The sequence below is a fragment of the Suncus etruscus genome, chromosome 8, assembly GCF_024139225.1.
Source record: "Suncus etruscus isolate mSunEtr1 chromosome 8, mSunEtr1.pri.cur, whole genome shotgun sequence".
Lineage (NCBI taxonomy): Eukaryota > Metazoa > Chordata > Mammalia > Eulipotyphla > Soricidae > Suncus > Suncus etruscus.
Window position 1 is genome coordinate 53417417 of NC_064855.1, and position 24403 is coordinate 53441819.

The 24403-nt window shown below is 39.9% G+C and overlaps 1 protein-coding gene across 1 annotated transcript in view; it reads right to left on the reverse strand.

Moving 5' to 3' along the window:
• SMAD9 (SMAD family member 9) overlaps positions 1-22707 on the reverse strand; it is a 62509-nt gene extending 39802 nt beyond the window's left edge. Inside the window, exon 1 of the mRNA XM_049778808.1 lies at positions 22623-22707. The gene's annotated coding sequence lies outside the window, so the exon portion shown is untranslated. The remainder of the gene's footprint in view (positions 1-22622) is intronic.
• Between the last annotated feature and the right edge of the window lie 1696 nt (positions 22708-24403).

The following is a 24403-nucleotide window of genomic DNA, read 5'->3' on the forward strand; positions in this document are numbered from 1 at the left end:
AGCTAAAGCACTCCTAGGGAAAAGGAAAATGGGAGGCATTGTTTTCCCCAACTTTAAACTGTACTACAAAGCAATAGTTATCAAAACAGCATGGTGTTGGAATAAAGACAGACTTTCAGATCAGTGGAATAGACTTGAGTTCTCATACATTGTCCCCCAGGACATACAATTACCTAATATTGTTACAAAGAAGGCAAGAAATCCTAAGTGGAGCAGGGGAAAATCTCTTCAACAAGTGGTGCTGGGCAGAAGCTGGTTAGCCACTTGCAAAAAAGCGAACATAGACCCCCAGTTAATATCATGTGCGAAGGTGTAAAATGCAAATGGATTAAAGACCTCGATATCAGACCTGATACCATAAGTTATATATAACAACACGTTGGTAAAGCCACTCCATGACATTGAGACTAAAAGGCATCTTCAAGGAGGGAAACTGCACTTGTCAAACAAGTGGGAAGCAGAGATCAAACAGATATGAATACAATTAAACTGAGAAGCTTCTGCACCTCAAAAGAAATAGTGCCCAGGATACAAGAGTCACCCACCAAGTGGAGAGAAACTATTCACCCAACACCCTTCAGATAAGGGGGCTAATATCCAGAAATATACAGGGCACTGACAGAACTTTACAAGAAAAAAAAACTAAGTCCCATAAACAAGGAAATGGGGAGAAGAAATGAAACAGACACTTTGGTATAAAAAGAAATACAAATGGCCAAAAGGCACATGAAAAAAGTGCTCCTCATCACTAATCATCAGGGAGATGCAAATCAAAACAACGATGAGATACCACCTCACACCACAGAGATTTGCGCACATCACAATGAGAACAATAAGTGCTGGCGGGGATGTGGAGAGAAAGAAACTCATATCCACTGCTGGTGGGAATGCCCTCTAGTCCAACCTCTATGAAAAGTGATATGGGGATTCCTCCAATATCTGGATATTGAGCTCCCATTTGACCCAGCTATGTCTACTGCCTAGGGGAATATACCCTAAGAACACAAGAAACGACACAATACAAAAACCCCCTTGCCTCACGCCTATATTTATTGCAGCACTATTAAACAATGAGCCCAGCTCTGGAAACAACCAGATGCCCTTCAACAGATGAATGGCTAAAGAAACCATGGTACATTATACCAATGAATATTATGCAGTCGTCAGGAGAGATGAAGTCATGAAATTTTCCTATACATGGAGGTACATGGAATCTATCATGCTGAGTGAAATAAGTCAGATGGAGAGAGAGAAAGACACACAGAATAGTCTCACTCATCAATTGGTTTTTAAGAAAAATAAGTCATTCTTACTCCTCTTTTAAAGTGTCCAGAACATTCAGCCACCCTTCCTGACTCTCCACTTGAATGTTATCTCTGTCATTACTCAAGATGCACTACACTTCATATGTCACTGAACCAGGTTTGAGGAGAGGAGCCCATCTTGGGAAAATGTAGGTAGTACACATTTGAATTTCACAAATTGTTTTAGGCTATTTTCTATGTTAATATCATATAAACCTAATTCATCTGTTAAATTTCCTCACAATACTCTATATTATGCTAGAACCCTTCAGTTTAAGATTAACCTTTTATTTCCGAAGAGTCTACCACAAATCAGAAATTCTAAAATGCATTTATGATTATTTAAAAACTGGCATCAATCTAAGAAATGTCAGGTAATTTGAAAGTATATTTTTCTATATAATAACAATTAAAATGTAGATGATAACATGCTTCTATAAAAATACAGCTTAGTGTAATTGATTGATTCTGATATTCTGGTTTTCAAAGAGTTTATATGAAATACATTAGTGGGGCCGGTGAGGTGGTGCTAGAGATAAGGTATTTGCCTTGCAAGCTCTAGCCAAGGAAGTACTGCGGTTCGATCCCCAGGCGTCCCATATGGTCCCCCCAAGCCAGGGGCAATTTCTGAGCGCTTAGTCAGGAGTAACCCCTGAGCATCAAATGGGTGTGGCCCTCCCCCCCAAAAAAAGAAATACATTACTGATAACATTCTGGGAAATACATTATTGAATGACTTAATAAGGGTGTAGCCACATAGTGTATTCAATATTAATTCTGAGTTTTGGTTGCTTAGAAAAAAAAATAAATGTTAACTAATTTTTATCTTTAAAAAGTTAGTGAATTAGATTCACAATTAAAAGTTTTCTTGGAAGAAATTACCAGGATTGGTTTTATTCGTAAATGTCTATCAAACATTTACTGAAGAAGATTATGTTAGAAACTACAGAATATCCAAAGGAAAAGAGATGGGAAAGCTTCATAACTAATTTTATGAACTATCATAATATTAAGACAAAAAACCTAATAAAGGACATTTTAAGATATGAAGGGAGAGCAAGGATCAAAGTGATAGTAATAACAGTTTGGAGCCCTTGCCTTGCACATGGCCCACCTAGGTTTGATCACATATGATCCCTGATATGTCAGGAGTGATCCCTGAATGCAGAGCCAGAGTAATCTCTGAGCACCACCAGATGTGCCATTCCCTGAAAAGAAAAATAGATAAAGGGCTGAAATGATATGGAACTGGTAGGTTCCTTGCCTTATACACTGGTGAATCCATGTTTGATTTCTTGGCATCACATATGGTCCCACCAAGCCCAGCCAAAAGTGATCCCTGAAGGGCAGAGGGAGTAAGCTGCTGAGCACAAACAGGGTTGTGATACAAGAAAAAAAAAGAAAAGAAAAGCAAAAGTAGACTTATGTTCAGTTAGTGCAGCACTATTTAAACAAAATCAGAAAGCAATTAAAGTGGTCCAATGAAAAAGGGAGCAGATAAAAGATAACTATGACAGGATAGGGGTTGGGTTAATCCTGACATCCCAAATGGTCCCCAGAGCCCTGTCAGGAGTATCATCTGAGCTCAGAGCATGAGAAACCCTTGAGCGCCTCCACGAGTGGCCCAAAACAAACAAACAAACAAATATATGGAACAGAAGGACTGTGCATATTTAAAGAAAAGATAAGGAGCCAGAGAGGATAGCATGGAGGTGAAGGCTTTTGCTCTTTCTTGCAGAAGGATGGTGGTTCAAATCCCAGCATTCCCATATGGTCCCCTGTGCCTACCAGGGGCGATTTCTGTGAATAGAGCCAGGAGTAATCCCTGAGCGCTGCCGGGTGTGACCCCAAAAACGGAGAACCAAAAAAAAAAAAAAAAAGATAACAATTTATCTTTTTGCAACAACAAAGAGGAGTTAAACTAAATGAAAGAGAAAGATGAATGCTTGATAATTTCACATAGAAGGATTATCTGAAGAAACAAAGGAAGGGAACACTATGTTTTACTATTTTCTTTTAAATATTAAAGTGAACTTCATATTCTATTTTGGGCTTTTTGGGAAAAGGACACATCTGGCACTGCGCAGAGCTTACTCTGGCTCTGCACTCAGTAGCAAAATGAGTGCTCTACTGCAGTCCTATGCTTTGGCCCTAATATTGTCTATTTTTAAGTGAACAATTTGTCAGCATTTCGTATATTCACAATATTGTGCAGCCATAAGCTCTGCTTAGTTTCAAAACACTTCCACCTCTCTGAAATATAGCTCTATGCCCAGTAAGTTGATTTTCATTATTCTGCCTCTCCTAATCTCCAAAGCCTGACAACTATCAACATGATTATACTATGTACTAATCTATTCTAAATTGTGTGTATAAAAAGAATCATGGCATATATGAGGATTATAGCTGGCTCCTTTAATTTAATATGTTTTCAGGCCATATAGAACACTTGTTAGGATGCTTGCCTTACACCTGAGTTTAATCCCTGGCACCACATATGCTCCCCAAGAATGATCCCTGAGTGTAGAGTAAGGAATAAGCCCTGAGCACAGGCCCTTATTTGTTTTTGGAAAAACAAATAAAAACCTTAACTTAGATATGTTTCCAAGGTTCTTTCTCAATGTAGTACATCTCAAAATTTTATTCTCTTCTATAGATACTCCACGGTAGCTATATATTTATACAAATATCTGCATATATATTTAAACATTGGCTGATTATACTCAATGACCATTTGGGTTGTTTGCAACCTACAGCTACTATAAATACTATAGTTCTGAATGTTTGTGCACAAATATTTGAATCCTTACTTCCAATTCTTTTGTTTTGGGGTCATACTAGGCAATGCTGAGGTGTTAGTTCAGGTTTTATATTCAGGAATTACTCCTGGAAGTGCTTGGAAGACCACATGGGGTGCTGGAGACAGAACCTGGGTCAGCCACAAGCAAAGACTAAGCCCTACCCAATGTACTACTGCTTCAACACTTTTTCCAATTCTTTTGGGTATATACCTACAAGTAGAATTGTTAGGTTACTTGGTCATTTCATATTTGACATTTTGAAAAACTTTCAATTAGCTCTCCAATGGATAAGGAAAGAGAAAGAAAGAAAGAAGGAAAGAAAGAAAGAAAGAAAGAAAGAAAGAAAGAAAGAAAGAAAAGAAAGAAAGAAAGAAGAAGAAGAAAGAAAGAAAGAAAGAAAAGAAGAAAGAAAGAAGAAAGAAGAAAGAAAGAAAGAAGAAAGAAAAGAAAGAAAGAAAGAAAGAAAGAAGAAAGAAAAGAAAAGAAGAAAGAAAGAAGAAAGAAAAGAAGAGAAAGAAAAGAAAGAAAGAGAAAGAAGAAGAAAAAAAGAAAGAAAAGAAAGAAAGAGAAAGAAAGAAAGAGAAAGAAAGAAGAAAAGAAAGAAAGAAAGAAAGAAAGAAAGAAAATGAAAGAAAGAAAGAAAGAAAATGAAAGAAAGAAAGGAAGGAGGGAGGGAGGGAGGGTGGGAGGGAGAAAGAAACCTTTTCTTTTGTTATGATTTTGGTATCATTTCTTTTGTTTGTTTATGGGCCACATGGTGTTGCTACCACAGTTGTCTCAGTTTTGTTCTCCACTAGAATGCACAGGCAATTCACTGCCTTATTTGCAAGAAAACCCACTCCTGTACCATCTGGTCCTTGGAGGCCCTTTCTTTTTTGGGGAGGGGCACATCCCGCTGTGTTTGGGAGTTATTCTGGCCCTATGCTCAAAAACTACTCCTGGTGGGGTTCAAGGGACCTCACAGGATGCAAGGAATAAAACCAGCTCAGCCATATGCAAAGCAAGACCTTACCCTCTGTACTACCACTCTGCAACCCCTAAACTTTCTCTTATGCTGATTAAATATTCTCTAACATACTATGATTTATTTAAAAAGTAATAGAGCCTAATATTGTAAGTTTCAGAAACAAATAAAGGAATTTTATCATTTATCTTTTTATTTTACTTTAATTGGGAGGCATACACATTGCAGTGTTCCCGGGCCACTCCTGACTTTTGTAGGGGCTGATACTGGCAGTGTTTGGGTATGAAAGGAGAAGTATACTCTCTAGTCTTACAAGCCATCAACCAGTCCCAGGAAACACATAAGTTTTAAACACATAAATTTTAGAAATATTATATTCCTTTCATTCACATAGTCATACTATGAAATGTCATGAAGTTCACTCTTATATGTGAAGGTATATATACAAACAGATAAAGCAAACAGAGATTTTCTAAAATAAAAATCTCATGAAACAATTCATTCTAAGAAAACTATACATCTGATAATAAATTTATATGTAGAATATATATAAAATTCCGACAACCCAACAAACAATTTAATTTAAAAGAGTAAACATCTGAATAACTCATTTCATTTCCTTTGTTATTATACCTTGGAGTACAACTATTGGATCATATAGTGATTCTGCATTCCATTTTGAGTATCAGATAAGCTGTTTTCTAAACCAATGGTGCCATTTTACATTCTCACCAGCTGTATTCTAAACTTAAAATATATTTACATTCATCCCAACGTTGCTTAGTGGTTAATATTTGTTTTGCTGACACTGGCCACCCTCAGGAATATGAGATGATTTCTCATTGTAGATTCCCTAATGGCCAATGATCTTGAGTATCATATGTTTATTGGCCATTTGTATATATTGTCTCTCTCTCACCTCCTCTGTCAATCTTTCCTTCCTTCCAACTAGGGTCCTATACATGCTAGACAAAAGTACGCTGATGACCCCATTCCTTGGACCCAGGATCCTGAGCATGCTTTATGTCTTAGGCTCATGTATGCTAGGCATTTCTCCAGTTCTTTTATGCATCTCCCAGATCTTTTAAAATAACACTTCTTTTTTCTTTTTTTTTTTTTATTTTTGGGCCACACCCAGTGATGCTCAGGGATTACTTGTGGCTATGCACTCAGAAATTGCTCCTGGCTTGGGGTACAATATGTGATGCCCGGGGATCAAATTGCTAACCATCCTAGGTTAGCACGTGCAAGGCAAATGTCCTGCTGCTTGTGCCACCGCTCCAACCCCAAAATATCATTTCTTAAAATTTTCTCAGTGGTGCTCAGGGCTTACTCCTAGATCCATGCTCATAGATCACCCCTAGAGGTGCTTTGGGGCCTTAATGAGGTCCTGGAAATCAAACTCTGGTCAACTGTGTACAGGGCAAATGCCTCACCTGCTGTCTCATCTCTCTGGTACCTAAAATATCATTTTTATGATCATTTCAGGATTTGGATATACTCTGGGACAGAGGAGGTGAAATAAGGATTGCTTCAGTCTGCCCACAAACTTATCAAAACCTCACATTGCATCAAAAACACACAGAATCTCAACTTGGGTTTGATCCCTGGGTCCTGAGCACTGAAGATGTGGTCCCAAAACAAAATAAAACCTAAAAGTCTGAACTCCTCCAACAACAGCTTGATCTTCTTTTATGTTAATATAAAATTTCATAGAATACAAGAAGTTTGGGTTAAAAGTAATCAACTTTACCCAAAACCAAGAGTTCTAGTGCTAGGACTTATCCTTGCGCTCATGATATAAATGCTATAATTTATAAATTATTGACCAATGTTTGCTTAAATTCCTAATATACAATTCTCTAGGCCACTCAAACTTTGATTTTTAAAGTCATATCATCAATGCTGAAAAACTATCATTTATATTTTTGTGGAGATCAAAATTATTTTTTGAAATACAGAAATTAAGGGCTACAGCAGATAGGGCACTTGCCTTGTATGCAGCTAACCTGAGTCCAATCCCTGATATCACATCTAGTTTCCTAGAACCTTGCCAGGAGTGATCTTCAGTGCAGATTCAGAAGTAAGCCCTGAACACTTCCAAGTACAGCCACAAAACAAAAACACAGAGTAGATTTTTTTTTAAAATTGTTGTTCAGTTGGAATACAACATTTTTATTCTATTGCTTCTTTGGAATTTTATTTATGTCAAATGCATAGAAAGGGGAGTTGAATAGGTATCAAGACAATATAGAAGGAATCTCAAAAATATATCTGACTTACTTTTAGACTTAGATTGTTATAACTTTTTTCCATGGACCATTTTGATATTAAGACTAGAACTGGGGCCCGGAGAGATAGCACAGCGGTGTTTGCCTGGCAAGCAGCCGATTCAGGACCAAAGGTGGTTGGTTTGAATCCCGGTGTCCCATATGGTCCCCCATGCCTGCTAGGAGCTATTTCTGAGCAGACAGCCAGGAGTAACCCCTGAGCACCGCCGACCCAAAAACCAAAAAAAAAAAAAAAAAAAAAAAAAAAAGACTAGAACTGATCATTTAAAGGATAAGAAACAAACAAACAGAAACAAAAAAGAGGGCTGGAGTGATAGGGCTTTTTGCCTTGCATGCGACCAACCAGGGTTTTGTTCCTGGCATTTCATATGGTCCCCTGAGCCCACAAGGAACAATTTCTGAGCACAAAGCCAAGAATAACCCCTGAGTGCCACCACCACCAAGAAAAGGTAAGAAACTCATAATCCTGCTTTAAGAGAGAATGAGGTTTAATTCAGGAAGACTATGGTGTAGGTTTCTTGCATCCTGTTCTATAACTTTATCTTGCTAGCCTATGCTTGACAGTATTTATGTCACTTTCAAGTGTGACAGTTGAGTCTTCAAACTTGAAAGGATCTTGGCCAAAAGTACTTTCACAAACAAGCACCAACGTGATATATGGGATAAAACACAGAATTTGGAGAAAGAAGACTCAAGTTTGAAAGCTAGCTCTTTCATTAACTGTAATGAACCAGTGGATTTTATTTCCTCTGTAAAATAAAACAGGAATCACTCCCTTTTATCATAAAAGAATATATGCAAGGGCTGGAGAGATAGTACAGCACAGAGGGCATTTATTTGCCTTGCTTGTGACTGACCCAGGTTTGATCTTTGGCATTCTATCTGGTTTTCCAAGCCAGGACTAATTACAGAGCCAGGAGTAATTACTGAGAACCAAAGGGTGTGACCCAAAACAACAACAACAAAATCAAATTAAAAAAGAAGTGTTCAAAAACCATATAAGAACTGTAAACTACCACAAAGGTATTATCCTTGAGCGGGAGCTGGAACAGCAATTAGAGCACATGCACAACATGTAACTGACCGATTTGCCCAGCACCACATGGTCCCCAAGAGCTTCACTGGATATAACCCAGGAGGCATCCAGCACCACATCAGATTACCTCCCTAAAAATATTTGGCCTTTTGCTATTAACAGGTAGTGAGAGTTCTGCTTATTTATTTTGCATGTGTAGATACTTGCCATATGGCATAAAAACAACAAACAACAGAATCTAGTAGCTCAATATATCAGCATTTCACTAAAAATCAAAATTATGGGGACTGGAGAGATAGCGCGGAGGTAAGACGTTTGCCTTTCATGCAGAAGGTTGATGGTTCGAATCCCAGCATCCCATATGGTCCCCTGAGTGCTGCCAGGTGTGACCCCCCAAAACAATTAAAATTAAGACATAATCTCCTTAATCAGCATTAACTGCCATTATGTCTTCAGTACAGCCTTGTGAACAGAAATCTCTGAGCTCGTAGTATGTACTTTTATATAATTCCAGGATCAGATAGAGTAAGAGGCAGAAGTCCATAAATAGGTTTTTACTGAGAAGAAATATAGAATTTATCATTTAGCAATTTCATCAGTGCAAAACATGCTCAGAACAAACAATAAGCAAAAAATAAAGTTACAAAATCTGCCCAGAATATATCATGCAGTACCTATTTAGAACTATTTTTAACTCAGTTGAAACAAATATGCTTCTCTGATTTTCAAGCTAGCAAAATTGGAGAGGAAAGAAGAGACGATTTTCGTGGAACTAACAGTCCTTTCTTTGGACTCCAGGACTGCTTACTATATAATGTTCAAAATTCTAAAAAGCCCCCCCAAAATTCTGAAAAGTATTTCAGAATTCTGCAGATGGTGGAGTCTCTCCCACAGCACTGTAGTGTTGAGTGACACCAGAGCCCAAGGGCCAGGCAAGCAGCAGACTTTGCTCCTCTGCAGGCAATACTGCCCACCAGGGCAGCCCTGTTTCATTCAGCTTTACTTAATAGGTGAAAGAAAGGCCTCTGTTGGTTTAAAACAAAAGAATTAAAATTTGACTATTGGGGCCGGGAAGGTGGCGCTAGAGGTAAGGTGTCTGCCTTGCAAGCGCTAGCGTAGGACGGACCACAGTTCGATCCCCCAGCGTCCCATATGGTCCCCCAAGCCAGGGGCGATTTCTGAGCGCATAGCCAGGAGTAACCCCTGAGCATCAAACGGTGTGGCCCAAAAGCCAAAACCAAACAAACAAACAAAAAAAATTTGACTATTACTGACTTCTCTACTTTAGGTCCTTATATACAATAGGCTTCAATGCAGAGAAGGAATATATGCCATGCAGTGAGAAGTTAGAGGGGTAGGTGGGGAGCACAGAAGATTTAGGTTAGTGAAAGTGTTCTGCATGATACTACAGTGACGGGCACATGTCATTACATTTGTCCAGTCACACATCACAGAACATACACCACCAAGAGTGAACTCAGGCAGCACAACTGACAGTCTGTCAGTGTAACTTCCACAGGGCTCTCAGATTATGTTAATTCAAGGGTGGTAGTGCAGGTGATATGGTGCCCGATTGCCCTGCTTGCTGCCCACTACAGTCATTCTCAGCATTGGCCCTAGTTCCCGAGCCATGTAAGGAATGACCTCTGAGCACAGAATCAGAAGTAAGGCCTGAAGGGATGGAGGGATAGCACAGTGGTAGGGCATTTGCATTGCATGCTGCCAACCTGGGACGGACCCAGGCATCAATCCCCAGCATCCATATGGTACCCCAAGCATGCCAGAAACTATTTCTGAGAACAGAGCTAGGAGTAACCCATGAGCACTGCCGCCGCCACCGCCGCCGGGTGTGGTCCAAAAACAAAATCAAAAAAAAAGGAAAAAATAACACCAAAACAGAAGGTCTTGAGCACTGCTGAGTGGGGCCCCCAAACAAACAAAAACAAAGTCTTGCAAGTCCAGAATGATTCTCACATAGCTCTGGTTTTTATTGCTGTTGTTGTTGTTTTTGTTTCTGGGCCATACCTGGCTGTGCTCAGGGCTTACTCCTGGCTCTGCATTTAGTGATTCCCATTTAGTGGGATGCCAGGGATAGATAGAACTTGGGTCAGTCAAGTGCAAGTAAGTGCCTTAACCATTGTACTATCATTCTGGCCCCTAAAAGGAGAGGCTGCCACTAAATGGGCTAGGAACTATTTCCAGGTGTTGAAAGGAAAAGTGATTGAAGAGTGCTTTAATAGATCTTGCTGCCAAAGCTGTGGTTAAATTGTATTTATATATATATATATATATATATATATATATATATATATATATATATCTTTTATGACTTTTTATTGTTAAATTATCTTTATTTAAACACCGTGATTACAAATATGATCGTAGTTGTATGATTACAGTCATGTAAAGAATACCCCCTTCACCAGTGCAACATTCCCACCACCAATTTCCCAGATCTCCCTCCTCCCCATCCACCCACACCTGTACTCGAGACAGGCTTTCTACTCCCCTCATTCATTCATATTGTTATGATAGTTTTCAGTGTAGTTATTTCTCTAACTGCACTCATCACTCTATGTGGTGAGCTTCATGTCATGAACTGCACCTACCAGCCTTCATCTCTCGTCTCTGAGATACTGTTAAAAATGTCTTTCATTTTTCTTAAAACCCATAGATGAGTGAAACCATTCTGTGTCTTTCTCTCTCCCTCTGACTTACTTCACTCAGCATAATAGATTCCATGTACATCCATGTATAGGAAAATTTCATGACTTTATCTCTCCTGACGGCTGCATAGTATTCCATAGTGTATATGTACCACAATTTCCTTAGACACTCATCTGTTGAAGGGCATCTTGGTTGTTTCCAGAGTTTGGCTATTGTAAATAGTGCTGCAATGAATATAGGTGTGAGGAAGGGATTTGGAACAATAAACACCCTTGAATAGCTAAAGCACTCCTTGGGAAAAGGAATATGGGAGGCATTACTTTCCCCAATTTTAACCTGTATTACAAAGCAATAGTTATCAAAACAGCATGGTATTGGAATAAAGACAGACCCTGAGATCAGTGGAATAGTCTTGAGTACTCAGAGAATGTTCCCCAGACATATAACCACCTAGTTTTTAATAAAGGAGCAAGAAATCCAAAATGGAGCAAGGAAAGCCTCTTCAACAAGTGGTGTTGGCACAACTGGTTAGCCACTTGCAAAAAAGCGAACTCAGACACCCAGCTAACACCATGTATGAAGGTAAAATCCAAATGGATTAAAGACCTTGATATCAGATCTGAAACTGTAAGATATATAAAACAACATGTAGGTAAAACACTCCATGACATTGAGACTAAATGCATCTTTAAGGAGGAAACAGCACTCTCCAAACAAGTGGAAACAGAGATAAACAGATGGGACTATTTTAAGCTGAGAAGCTTCTGCACCTCAAAGGAGGTATTGCCCAGAATACAAAAGCCACCCACTGAGTGGGAGAAATTATTCACCCAATACCCATCAGATAAAGGATTAATATCCAATATATACAAGGTATTGACAGAACTATACAAGAAAAAAATGGGGAGAAGAAATGAACAGACACTTTGTAAAAGAAGAAATGCAAATGGCCAAAAGGCACATGAAAAGATGCTCCACATCACTAATCATCAGGGAGATGCAAATCAAAACAACTATGAGGTACCACCTCATGCCACTGAGATTGGCACACTTCATAAAGAAGAAAAGCAAGCAGTGCTGGCGGGGATGTGGAGAGAAAGAAACTCTTTCACTGCAGGTGGGAATGCCATCTAGTCCAACCTTTATGAAAAGCAATATAGAGATTCCTCCAGAAACTGGAAATTGAGCTTCCATATGATCCAGCTATAGCACTCCTAGGAATATACCCAAGGAACACAAAAATACAATATTTATATATAAATTTTTTTTTGATTTTTGGGCTACACCCGCCGTTGCTCAGGGGATACTCCTGGCTGTCTGCTCAGAAATAGCTCCTGGCAGGCACCAGGGACCATATGGGACACCAGGATTCGAACCAATCACCTTTGGTTCTGGATCGGCTGCTTGCAAGGCAAACGCCGCTGTGCTATCTCTCCAGGCCCCTATAACTTAATTTTTTTAATCACATGGATATATGATAGCTATGTTTAATATCCATTTCAAATCAGATTTTTCCTAACCCAGCTCCCTAAATTATATTCCACCACCTCAATTCGAAGCTCTGTGTTCCTTCACTCCTGTCCTCCTATCCAGAAGCCCTGATACAGCTACTTCCAGAGCTTCCTTCAGGACAGAACAGGTAGCCAGCAACCTGAAACCGTTCCTGTGGCCCCCAGATGCAGGCATGAATCAGCAATCCACAGTCCTTCTGGGCAGCCACAGCACTTAGTGCACAGCTTCACAATGGCTGGAGAGCACAATGAACTCTGAATATGTGTTTTTTTTTTCCACCCAGAGATGCTAAGATATTGGGCTTGAAAGACGGTACAGCAAGTAAAATACTTGCCTTGTATACAGTTAATGAGGGTTTGATCCCTGATACCCTATCTTGTTTCCCTTTCCCCAGAAGTGATCCCTGAACTCAGAGACAGGAGTAAGCCCTGAGCACTGTTAGGTATGGTCCAAAATAACAGTAAATAAATATATAAAATAAAAACCACAGACCATGCTACACAATACTCTATACTGCACAACAAATTGCATGGAGCCATGTACTAGGTGGCTTCCCAGAGAGGCTGTGGTTTGCTGACCCATGCTGACATCTCAGGCCCTGATGCAGCTACATACTGAGCCTACTTCCTTCAGGATAAAGCAGGTAGCCAGTCTGATCAGACAGGTGTTAGGAGCATTTAGATAACTGCTACATAAAAGCTCAGGAAAGTCTTCCTGGAAAATGAATCACATAAACCCAGTCTTGAACAAGCTGTTAATAAAAGGACATCTTAGAAACCACATATACAGAGAGAAACACAGAATGCAATATCTAGGCCTAGGAGTGTCTTCAGCATACTTAAGTTCTCAGAATGAGTTACTGCAAGACTATTCCCACTAAGCTTTCATCTCTATTTATATTCACAAACCCCAAAGATGACTATTCCAGTAATCATGTCAGGGCTAACTCAAATTTATAAACAATGAAAATGGAATTCAAACCAAAAGAAATATAGAAAAGTAAATCTAAATAGATCACAAAGCTTTTTATTTGGTAATAAATCTTACTATTGGAGAAGCATATATATTTATTTACTTTTCTGACTTCTTTTCTTCTTCTTTTTTCTTCTTTTCTTCTTCTTTTTCTTTCTTCTTCTTCTTCTTCTTCTTCTTCTTCTTCTTCTTCTTCTTCTTCTTCTTCTTCTTCTTCTTCTTCTTCTTCATAATAAGGCTATAAAATCCTAATGGGCAGGATTTATTTCTTTATGTAATTTTACTTTGTTGTGTGTTTTCAAAGATCCAGTTTTGGACCTCATAGGTAGTAAAGATACAACAAGCACATGATAAAGTATAATTTAACAAATATAAACCTCAAAATTCATTAGCTAATTTTCTAAAGCAAAATTTTATTTTTAAAACCTCAAAGTATAACAGAAAAAATATTTTGAAAAGAAGTAAAAGTGTATCTGCAATACATAGAAGGCACACAGTATCTTGCCATTATTTTTTATACACAGCCAGTACCTAATGATTGCTTTTTGTAAATCACAATAATTAGACAATCAGACCTAAAAGGAAGCACTTATGTACATAAAGATATGTCTCTGACTGACTCTGATCCAAATTTGGCTCCTACAAATAAAATTCTACTACTGGTACAAAGAAGGACAAGAATAAGGGTCACTGGAACCTATGTTACAATGGGTTGTGGGGAAGGTCTTGGCTCTGAACACCATCAGAGGTTAATTCCTGAGTGCAGAGTCAGAAGTAACCCCTGTGTCATTGAGTGTGAGCCCAACAACGACAACAACAAAAATGACAAGGTCATGATCCACATAATGACATTGCAATCAATGGAAGACTTCTCTGTATGAAGGTCTCAGTTGCCAAGAGATGTAGTAACCTATACACCAACCAGTTCTAGATAAGTATGTTCTTTTACATTTAACAATGACATAACCACGTAATGATACATTTGCAGCAATGCCTCATTTTATTTGTTTATGAAGGATAAGGTAGGCATACTCCTAGCTATGCTCAGGGTTGTTCCTGGCTCTATAGTCAGGAATTACTCTTGGCGGTACTCGGAAGAATGCCAGAGATAGAACCAGAGATGAACTACCTCTCTGACCCCAACATCTCAATTTAAATGCATTAACAAGTTTAAGAAAACCACAATATTCAAAAATATTTTCAGTTTAACATATTTTCTCTTCTTCCACTATCATTACCACTCTCCTGGCTTCTATTAGGCACCCGTTAAAAATAATCTCACTCATATCATTATCACTGCCAGTTTCACTTTACAAACAAGTCCTGATCTAGTCCCAGGCCAGAATGCTAAAACCAAATTTAATCCCAAGGTGGGCTTCTATAACATGCTAACATTAGACCCAACCTCTATCACCTGTTTTCTGTAGCAGCCCCCTTCTTAGCTGAGTAGCCAAGAATCCTCATAACTATTGTTTAAATTTTAAAATTACTATTGTTTCTTCTACCTTCAGCCAAACTCCAATTTTCTCACCTGTTATTCCAGCAAAGGAAATAAAAATATGAATCAATGGATTTATAATTAACTGTGAATAATTGAAGTAAAATATTCTGCCATGGGGTGAAGAAACATTGTTGGAAGCTGTGAATCCTTTCCTGAGTTATTTTCTGAAACGTGTTACTACTGGGTCAGTTAAATTTAGATGCAAGAATTCAGAAAGCAGTTCCTGGAACTCCAGTTGAACCCTGCCATACATCAAATTCTCCTTTAAAAATTTGAGGGGGCCGGAGAGATAGCAAGGAGGTAAGGCGTTTGCCTTTCATGCAGAAGGTCATTGGTTCAAATCCTGGCATCCCATATGGTCACCCATGCCTGCCAGGAGTGATTTCTGAGCATGGAGCCAGGAGTGACCCCTGAGCACTGCCGGGTGTGACCCAAAAACCAAAAAAAATAAAAATTGAAAACTGGGGCTGGCGAGATAGCATGGAGGCAAGGTGTTTGCCTTTCATGCAGAAGGATGGTGGTTCGAATCCCAAAATCCCATATGGTCCCCGAGCCTGCCAGGAGCAATTTCTGAGCATAGAGCCAGGAGTAACCAGGGGTGACCCAAAAACCAAAAGACAAAACAAAAAACAAAACAACAAAAAAAAATTGAAAACCTGGCCTTCCCTCTCAAACTCATGTTCTCCCTTGTACATATATCTTTGCTTGCTTGTTTTTTCTATCTGGACAAGCTCATGCTTTCTCTTGAACATGTATTGCTCTCTTATTCTCTCCTCACATATGTCTAAGTAAATTTTGTTCAATAAAGACAGTCTATCTTCACTAAAATAAAAATAAAAAAAAGGGATGAAGCACATGTCTTGCATATGTGAAGCCCAGCACTGAATATCTCCCTCCCAGCACTACTAGAAGTAGCTTTGATGGGCTTTGATAGTCCTAAGCATCACTAGGGATTTCTGTGTGTGTGTGTGTGTGTGTCTGTCTGTCTGTCTGTCTGTCTGTCTCTCTAAATTTGTGTACCTGCTCAAAACCTTTCATACCCCACAAGTATTTAAAAAATAATTCAACAAGGCTTCCCATAAATTGCCCTATATTTCCAGATCTAGCTCCAACTTTAACTATTCAGAATACATTTTACAAATAAATCAGTTAAAATATATCAACATAACCTGCTACACACACAATAACCAAAGTAAATCTATGTATATTTTGAATTTATTTCTTGGCTTTTGAGGGGGCCACATGTAGCAGTGCTCAGTATGTACTCCTTGCTCTGTGCTCAAGGATCACTCCAAGTAGGGCTTCTTAGACCATATGCAGTGCTAGGAATCAAAGCTAATCAGCTGTGTGCAAGGCAAATACCCTACCTACTGTATAGCTCCTGCTCCACTGGTCTATGTTTAATATGCTTACATGAATCTAAGATATGGAAAATGAAAAACTATGAGCATGTGTAAGCTATTCCAGGGATATAATTAGGTGTGGATGTACATGGTTCTTCTATCTAGTCACTGGCTGCTCCCAAGGAATGACAAGCATTAGGCATTGCAACCTCAGATGTTCACAGTTCCATGTCTTCCAAACCCTCTCCAAACCATTTTAAAATGCACCCTCAATAGTATACACACATGTACCAGACACATGTGTGCACTCCAGATCATATATCTAACCTGTGCTATGAAAAGTGGAAGCTGGAATTCTAGAATAAATAATTATTCCTAAGAACCCAAAGAGGCATAAACAAAGAGTGCTTTTCACTTCTGCAGCATTAAATATGTCTCCCTGTTGAGGAACACAGTTTCCTAGGTATAGTATCCTCAAAATTAAATTTAAAAAAAATTAAATTTGAAATGATGGATAAGGTGGAGACCAGATATTAAATATTAAATATCCCTATAGGGAAATTATTATAAAAATCAATCCTATCAGTGACATCAACAAATTTGAATTCCAAAAGAGAAAAATAAAATGAAAAGGGAAAGAGAAAATGTTTTAATATGAGAGGCTAAATAGGCTGCACATGAATTAAGGCCCTTGCATGCAGTCAACTGGGGGTTGATCCCTAGCACCCCATATGGTACCAAGAGCACTGCCAGGAGTAAGCACAGAGCTATGAGTAACTCTGAGCTCCAATAGTATGACCCTAAGATTAACCATACACAAAAAAAAACTTTAAAAATATATAGTATTCTCCACCCACAATTAAAAATATGTAATTATACAATACAATTGTATAATTTATATTATAATAATCAGATGTATGTAGTCTGCATGTATGTTTGTAGATCTTCAAAATTTATCTTATAGGCTTAATTGGATGAGGGGAGTTGTGCTACCTTATGTGGTGCTCAGATCTTATTTATAATTCTGCTCAGGGATAACTACTAACAAGCTTGGGGGACCATATGGGATGTAGGAGATCAAACATGGGTTGGCCAAGAGCAAGACAAATGCTCTACCCACTGTACTGTTTCTCCAGCTCCAATTTTTTTCAAGTAAATATGATTTAGGGAATAAAGAAGAAGCAAAATATTTTCAGTCTCTGTGATTTCTAAAGAGATACAGTTCAGAGTCAGAAAGATCACTCCACCATTTCTGAGTGCAGAGCCAGGAGTAACCCCTGAGTGCTGCTGGATGTGGCCCCTCCCCCAAAAAAGAGAGATCACTCCATCAACATGCTTTGCCTGAAGGTCTGGGTTGGTACTGCCAGTTTCTAGCAGCACTGCCAGAGCAGAGGGCCTCAGAGTAACCCTAGAGCATCAAATCTAGTGAGGTGCTAATATCAATAAAGCGGGCCCGGAAGAGATAGCATAGCCGGCGTTTGCCTTGCAAGCAGCCGATCCAGGACCAAAGGTGGTTGGTTCGAATCCCGGTGTCCCATATGGTCCCCCGTGCCTGCCAGGAGTTATTTCTGAGCAGACAGCCAGGAGTAAACCCTGAGCACTGCCGGGTGTGGCTCAAAAACAAAAACAAATAAAATCAAATAAAGCTATGCATTTCTGAATACACACATCCATAATGTTTCTAAAAATGTCTTTATTTAATTTTAAATTCTGTGTTTAAATTTTGGCAAGACCCTGATTCTTAGGAAATGAACATTTTTGTTTGTTTTGAGTCACACCTGGTGGTACTCAGAACTTATTCCTGGTTGTGTATTTAGGGATCACTCCTCATGTATTCAGAGGCCTTAAATGGTGCCAAAGATTGAAGCCTCATTGGCCATATTCAAGGCAAATGTACTACCTGCTATAGTATTTCTCTGGCTTTAGAAAATGGATTTTGAGTTGAGTTTTTCAGTAAAAACTGTATTACTGTATGCAATACACAAGTAAAAGAATTACGCACAAATTATGTTTTTATACCATATAAATTATTAACCAAGTCTTTAAAAGAAGATAGTGCATTTTTAGTAGTCTAGGGGCTAAAACCAAAAAACCAAAAAAAAAAAAAAAAAGAAATTACTCCTTGCTTTCTTTTCTTTGTATAGGTCCCTCACCTCTTTAGTTATGTGGACTCCAAGATATTTAAGTTTCTGTGGCACTATTTTAAATGGGGTTGTTTTATTTTGGGGGGTTGTATTTAATGTCTATTTTTTCTCTATCATTATTTGTGTATAAGAAAGCCATTGATTTTTGAGTGCTACTTTTGTAGCTTCCCACTTTGCTGTATGAATCTATTGTTCTCAGAAGCTTTTTGATATAGTCTTTAGGGTTTTCTAAATATAGTATCATGTCATCTGCAAACTTTTCTTTCTGGATGTTCTTTGACATCTTTTTCTTGCCTAATTGCTATAGCAAGTACTTCTAATACTGTGTTACATAGGAGTGGTGTGTACGTATACACAATGGAATACTATGCAGCCACCGTGAAAAAAATAAAGCCATAACATTTTTCTATAAATGGATGGACATGGAAATTATGCTGAGTGAAATAAGTCAGAGAGAGAGATATAGTCACATAATAGTCTCACTCATCTGTGAGATTTAAGAAAAGCAAAAGATAGTATGGTAATAATACCCAGAGATAATAGAAATGAGGGCATAAAGGACCAGCCCATGATATAAAGTGTACAACAAAGAGTGATGAGAGCAGTTAGAGAAATAACTACACTAACAACTATCATGACAATGATACTGAGTGAGAGAAATAGAATGCCTGTCTCAAATACAGGCAAGGAGTAGGGAAGGAGAAAGATGGGGGGACATTAGTGGTGGGAAGGTTGCACTGGTGAGGAGTTGTACATTTTATGACTGAACCCCAACTATGAACATGTTTATAACCATGGTGCTTAAATACAGATATTATTAGAAAAAAGAAATAAAAATTATTATAAATTATAATCCCAAAGGTGAACTTGTGTTAAGTAAAATTGACAAAAATAATCTCCATCACTGACCATAATTTTTCAAACAAAATAAAGCAATAACAACCATAAAAAAAAGAAAGAAAGAAGAAAATTCTCCTGGTAGAGTTAGGGATAATGTAGGATGTCAGAAATCAAATCTGGTCAGCTACATGCAACACCAACACCCTACCCTATTGTTCCAGCCCCTGTTGTGGTTTTTTTTTAACTTTATTTTTTTACTTTTTTCTTTAAGATAATTTTTCAAACCAGTAGCAACAGTAACCAAAGAAAGATAAATCCAACAGTCTAAAATTACAACAAATTGAAGATATTCATGTTTTTAAAATTCAGCTGTATTTGTTCTTTTATTCTGGATATTAATTTTGTTTTGAAATCTTTCACTAAATGTTAGGCACAATAAACATAAACGTGCACTATCTCTTTAGATAATGTAATGTTTGCCAAATTAAAATACTATTTTCAGGTGCCAGCGAGGTGGCGCTAGAGATAAGGTGTCTGCCTTGCAAGCGCTAGCCAAGGAAGGACTGTGGTTCAATCCCCCAGCGTCCCATATGGTCCCCCCAAGCCAGGGGCAATTTCTGAGCGCTTAGCCAGGAGTAACCCCTGAGCATCAAGTGGGTGTGGCCCGAAAAACCAAAAAAAAAATACTATTTTCAATATTTTCTACTAAATAAGAATAGTTGTTACATGTAGTAGTATATGTAGTGGGGTATGCCATATTACTAAGTCAAATATCATATTATTATAGTAATGGATATTATTTTTGACATATTAAAGCAGAATATGATTAAACTTTTCGTTATTGTAGAAGGAATGTTTTAATTATTGTAGAGGAAATATAAGATATAAAATAACTAGTTGCCGACTGCTATAATGATCACTTATTAAGCACGTCTCCAATTTGGCAAAGGTGATTGTGCTTCCATTAATCAGAGCTAATAAAACTAAAACTGAATATTTTAATTTTTATGATAAAATTTTGTAACATTTTTCCAATGATTAGAAAGGATAAACAATTTATCCTTGTCAATGTTTTATTTAAAAAAAAAATTGGAAAACACTCTCCGGGCTGCAGTAATAGTATATAAAGTAGGATGTTTGTCTTGAACACAGCCAATGTGGATTAGAGGCCCCATACCTTTTAGGGTCCCCTGAGCCCCTCCAGGAGTGATCCCTGATCACAGAGCCAGGAGTAAAACTGAGCACTACTGGGTGTGGCCCAAAAACAAATAAACAAACAAAACTCCAATTCTTTCTCCTCATTTCTTGGTTTGGGCAATCAGAGAGGACACCCAAATATATGAATAATTCCTAATTATCATTAACTGAGAATAAATATGGAAAATGATTATAAGAAAAAAGGCTAAATAGCTCGCTCTGTCTTAAAAAATTGATGCCAAAGCTAGGAGTGTAAAAGTCTTAACTTTTTTATATCTTTGATTTTTAGTAAACACCGTAATGTCAGAAATGAGTTTTCTTCGTTCAAGAACACACAGGCATTCTCTTAAACATAGCTTGAAACCACATAGCAGAAAACAACTCTGACAAAGATAGTCAAGCATTAAAACGGAAGTTAGTTGCTTGTATCAGAATAGATTAAGATGCCAAGGGCTGTCAGCTAAAGACAGTTGACATTGTTACCAAAGAAAACAGTTATCTATCTGATATATTATTTGAAAATTCTGCCATATTATATTTAAATGCTCCTTATTTATAAACGATGACATCATTTTCTTATCTGCAGTGTCCTTCTTGGATAACCACAAACTTGAAAGTGATCCAAAATCTTGTGCATGGTTTCCTGCAAGCACAGGGAACCTCTCTTATTGAATCGTCTTATTTGTAGTCAGGGGGATGTGTTGGAATTTGACTTCTACTTCCTTTTTAAATATAGATCACTATTTTTAAAATGTAAATATCCAGTGACATTCCTTCACACCGACAGGCATCTCAAGACCGAAGAGAAGTCTGTCAAGAAACATTTCACTGGCCCAGGAGGATGTCTCAATGGCTCAGTTCTTTTAGGGGCTAATAATGAGACAGCATTGTTCAAAGCCTTGGGACACGCCGGTTATCTCCTATTGTTCCCAGTAAACCACAATTAACTTTCAAAAGATCATCTGAGAAATCTGGCAAGTCACTGAAAATGTTCCGTGCAAACTGGATTCCAGAATGCAATTCGTTCGGCACGATCCCTCCCGTGGGCGTGTCCGCGAATGTATCTTCTAGGTAAAGAAATGGACAGATCTCCAAACTAGATCTCATCAGTTGTGGGGGGATTTCTCAGGACTACCAGTACCAGCCCAGAAATCGCCCAAAGGAACTTAATCTATAAACTCTCATTTCCAATGGCCACTGGGTAGGAGGAGGAAAGAAGACTAACGGGAAGAAGACTGGTCCGAGATCAGCCATCCATAAAAAATGTTTTTTTGCCCGCGCTCCTCCTTCCTTCCCATCACAATGCTGGCGTCAGGGTGTCTCCTCCAGGATCCCTTCCCCACCTCGCCCCCCTCCCCTGTGCGGAGAGCTGGCACCAAAGAGCAGGGCGAAGCCAAAGACAAACATCTCAGCGCCTAACACAGTCCAAGTCCCAGTGCCCGAGCCTCTTGAACAAGCGGCATTCCAAACTTTGGGGGTGCTCGCTTTTGCGCGCCTCAAAGGTGAGTAGATACAAAATAAAGTCTTTGCAAAGCAAGACGTTGGGGAGGGGGACAGACAGGGGCCGGCCTGGCTGAGTCACAGAGCTCCATCACCACCCCTCAACACCCCCTCTTCCAGATACCACCGACCCCTCATTCGCTGGAAAGCCGAACCGGTCCCCCCCAAATGCAAAGATGCCCTGGAAGTCCAAGGGAGCACAGCCGCGCGCCTCGAACACGATCATCTGTGCCAGGGCTCCTGGGGGAGGGCAGGCGACCCGAGACAGGGGCAAATCCCCGGAGCTCGGCTTCTCCTAGTGGCACACCCCACATGCACACATACCTCCACCCCAAACCGTGGCTGAGTACAAAAGAGCCCCGGGTGGCTGCCCTGGTGCAAGCAAACTTGGCACACGCACACGCTCACTCACTCCGGGGAGGGCATCTCTTACCTGTGCCCGCCACGCCGCTCATCCCTCCCCATCCCCGTCACCCCACCCCGCCCGGCGCCGCCCCCAGCCCCGCCGAGGGTCCCGGGGCCGCCCCCGCGCCGAGCCCCGCGCGCGCACTCACTCGCTCACTCCCTGCCCCGAGGCTGCAGGGCCGGAGACAGTGGCTGCAGCGGCGGCGGCAGCGGCCCCAGCCAGCCGGCGTCAGTCAGACTGGAGCCGCGAAGCCTCCTCGCCCGTATTAGTGCGCCGAACTGGAAAGGCGCCAGGAGACCAGCTCGGGGCCCGCCCCCCTCCGCCCGCCCGCCCGCAGCCCTCGCGGGGCGCCCCGGCTGCTCCCCGAGCCCCGCGGGGAGGAGGACCCGGGCCACGCGCGCGGAAACTTGTGCCACGCGCGGGCACCGTCCCCCCGACTTGGGGAGACCTCAGGTTCTTCTCCCTCTGTCCCCCTCCTACGTCCCCCATAGGGCAGCGACTGTGGGGAGTCTCCCACTGGCTCTGTCTGGAGTCCTTGTGTCTCCCTAGACTCTAAGGAGATTGCAGAAAAGATTTGCAGGAAAAGATACTGGGATCTTCCCAAAGGTTTAGGCCAACCTGGCCAAGTCGCCCCCTCATCTCCCAGATTTCTGGGCCCTGCCCTGAGACTTGCCCTTGCTTATTTGCTTTTCAGAGTCAAGGGGTATCTTAGACAACCACTGATCACGCGCAACCGAGTTGGCACTGGTCTGTCTAGGCAGAAGAAAATCCAATCAGTCCCCATGGTGAGTGGTGGTCAAATCTAGCCCTGCAGTAGTGGACACTGTCGTTCCCTCAAGAGTATTTATTTGCTTGACAGCCTAGCATATAATAATAGACTGTTATCTAATCTAATAGAGAGACAACAGTGTGGGCAACTGAGCAACACCAATAACACAAGTTGCTTGCTTCTGCCTGGTCAGTCCTCCCCCCAACCCCCCACCCCCAAAGAAACCGGCCTGTTGAAGTCACTGTGGACTTCTGGAACCCGCTCAGTCCATTAGGTAATGCCACCTAAATAAGGAGGGCTTTGGATTTCCCATTGGGCAGTGATTCTTGGAAAAGGCATTCGCTGCAGAGGTGAGAGTAAAAATATATGTGAGAGTAAAAATATATGCAGAGGTGAGAGTAAAAATATGTGTGTATACATACATATACATATATACATGCATACATATGTATACATACACACAGCCACTCAGACTTAGTTCTATTTTACCTCTGTGTCTAAAAAAATCAGTGTAAAGCACTAGATAAACCAGAAACATAAATGCAAAGCCTTGAAAATATCTACTTCTTCGAGTTTCCAAACACAGTTCTTAGGGGACTGATGAGATATTTGATGTTTTTGTTTACTCCTATTGCTGTCATGGAGTAAATAAATTTGCTTTCATCAGTATTTGTAGTGGAATCCTCAATTTGAATTTCAATCAGCTATCCCAGGCCAGATTAACTCCACAGCAGGTGAGGTGTGAAGATTGAGATTGCTCTGGGTTTGAAACACCAGGAAATGTTTGGATTCCTTAAAGCAGGGGTCTCAAACTCACTTCACGGCCCTCCGTACAACATTTTGTGGCCCGAGGCCGGCCTTCAAATATCTCAGTATTCGCGATTATTCGCTTACCGAATAATCGCAATAAAAATAGCATTAGTAAGGAAAAAAATCGCAATAAACATTCGCATACCCCGGATGTCTACTGCGATATTTTATTGCGAATATTCAGTAAGCGAAATCCCTTATGTGGCCCTGCCTCACCCCGACTTTGCCTCCTGCGGCCCCCAGGTAAATTGAGTTTGAGACCCCTGCCTTAAAGCAAAGATATTACCTCCTTAGAATGAACATTGGCTGCTCCATTGCAAAAAGGAAATTCTACTCTTTTCCTTCT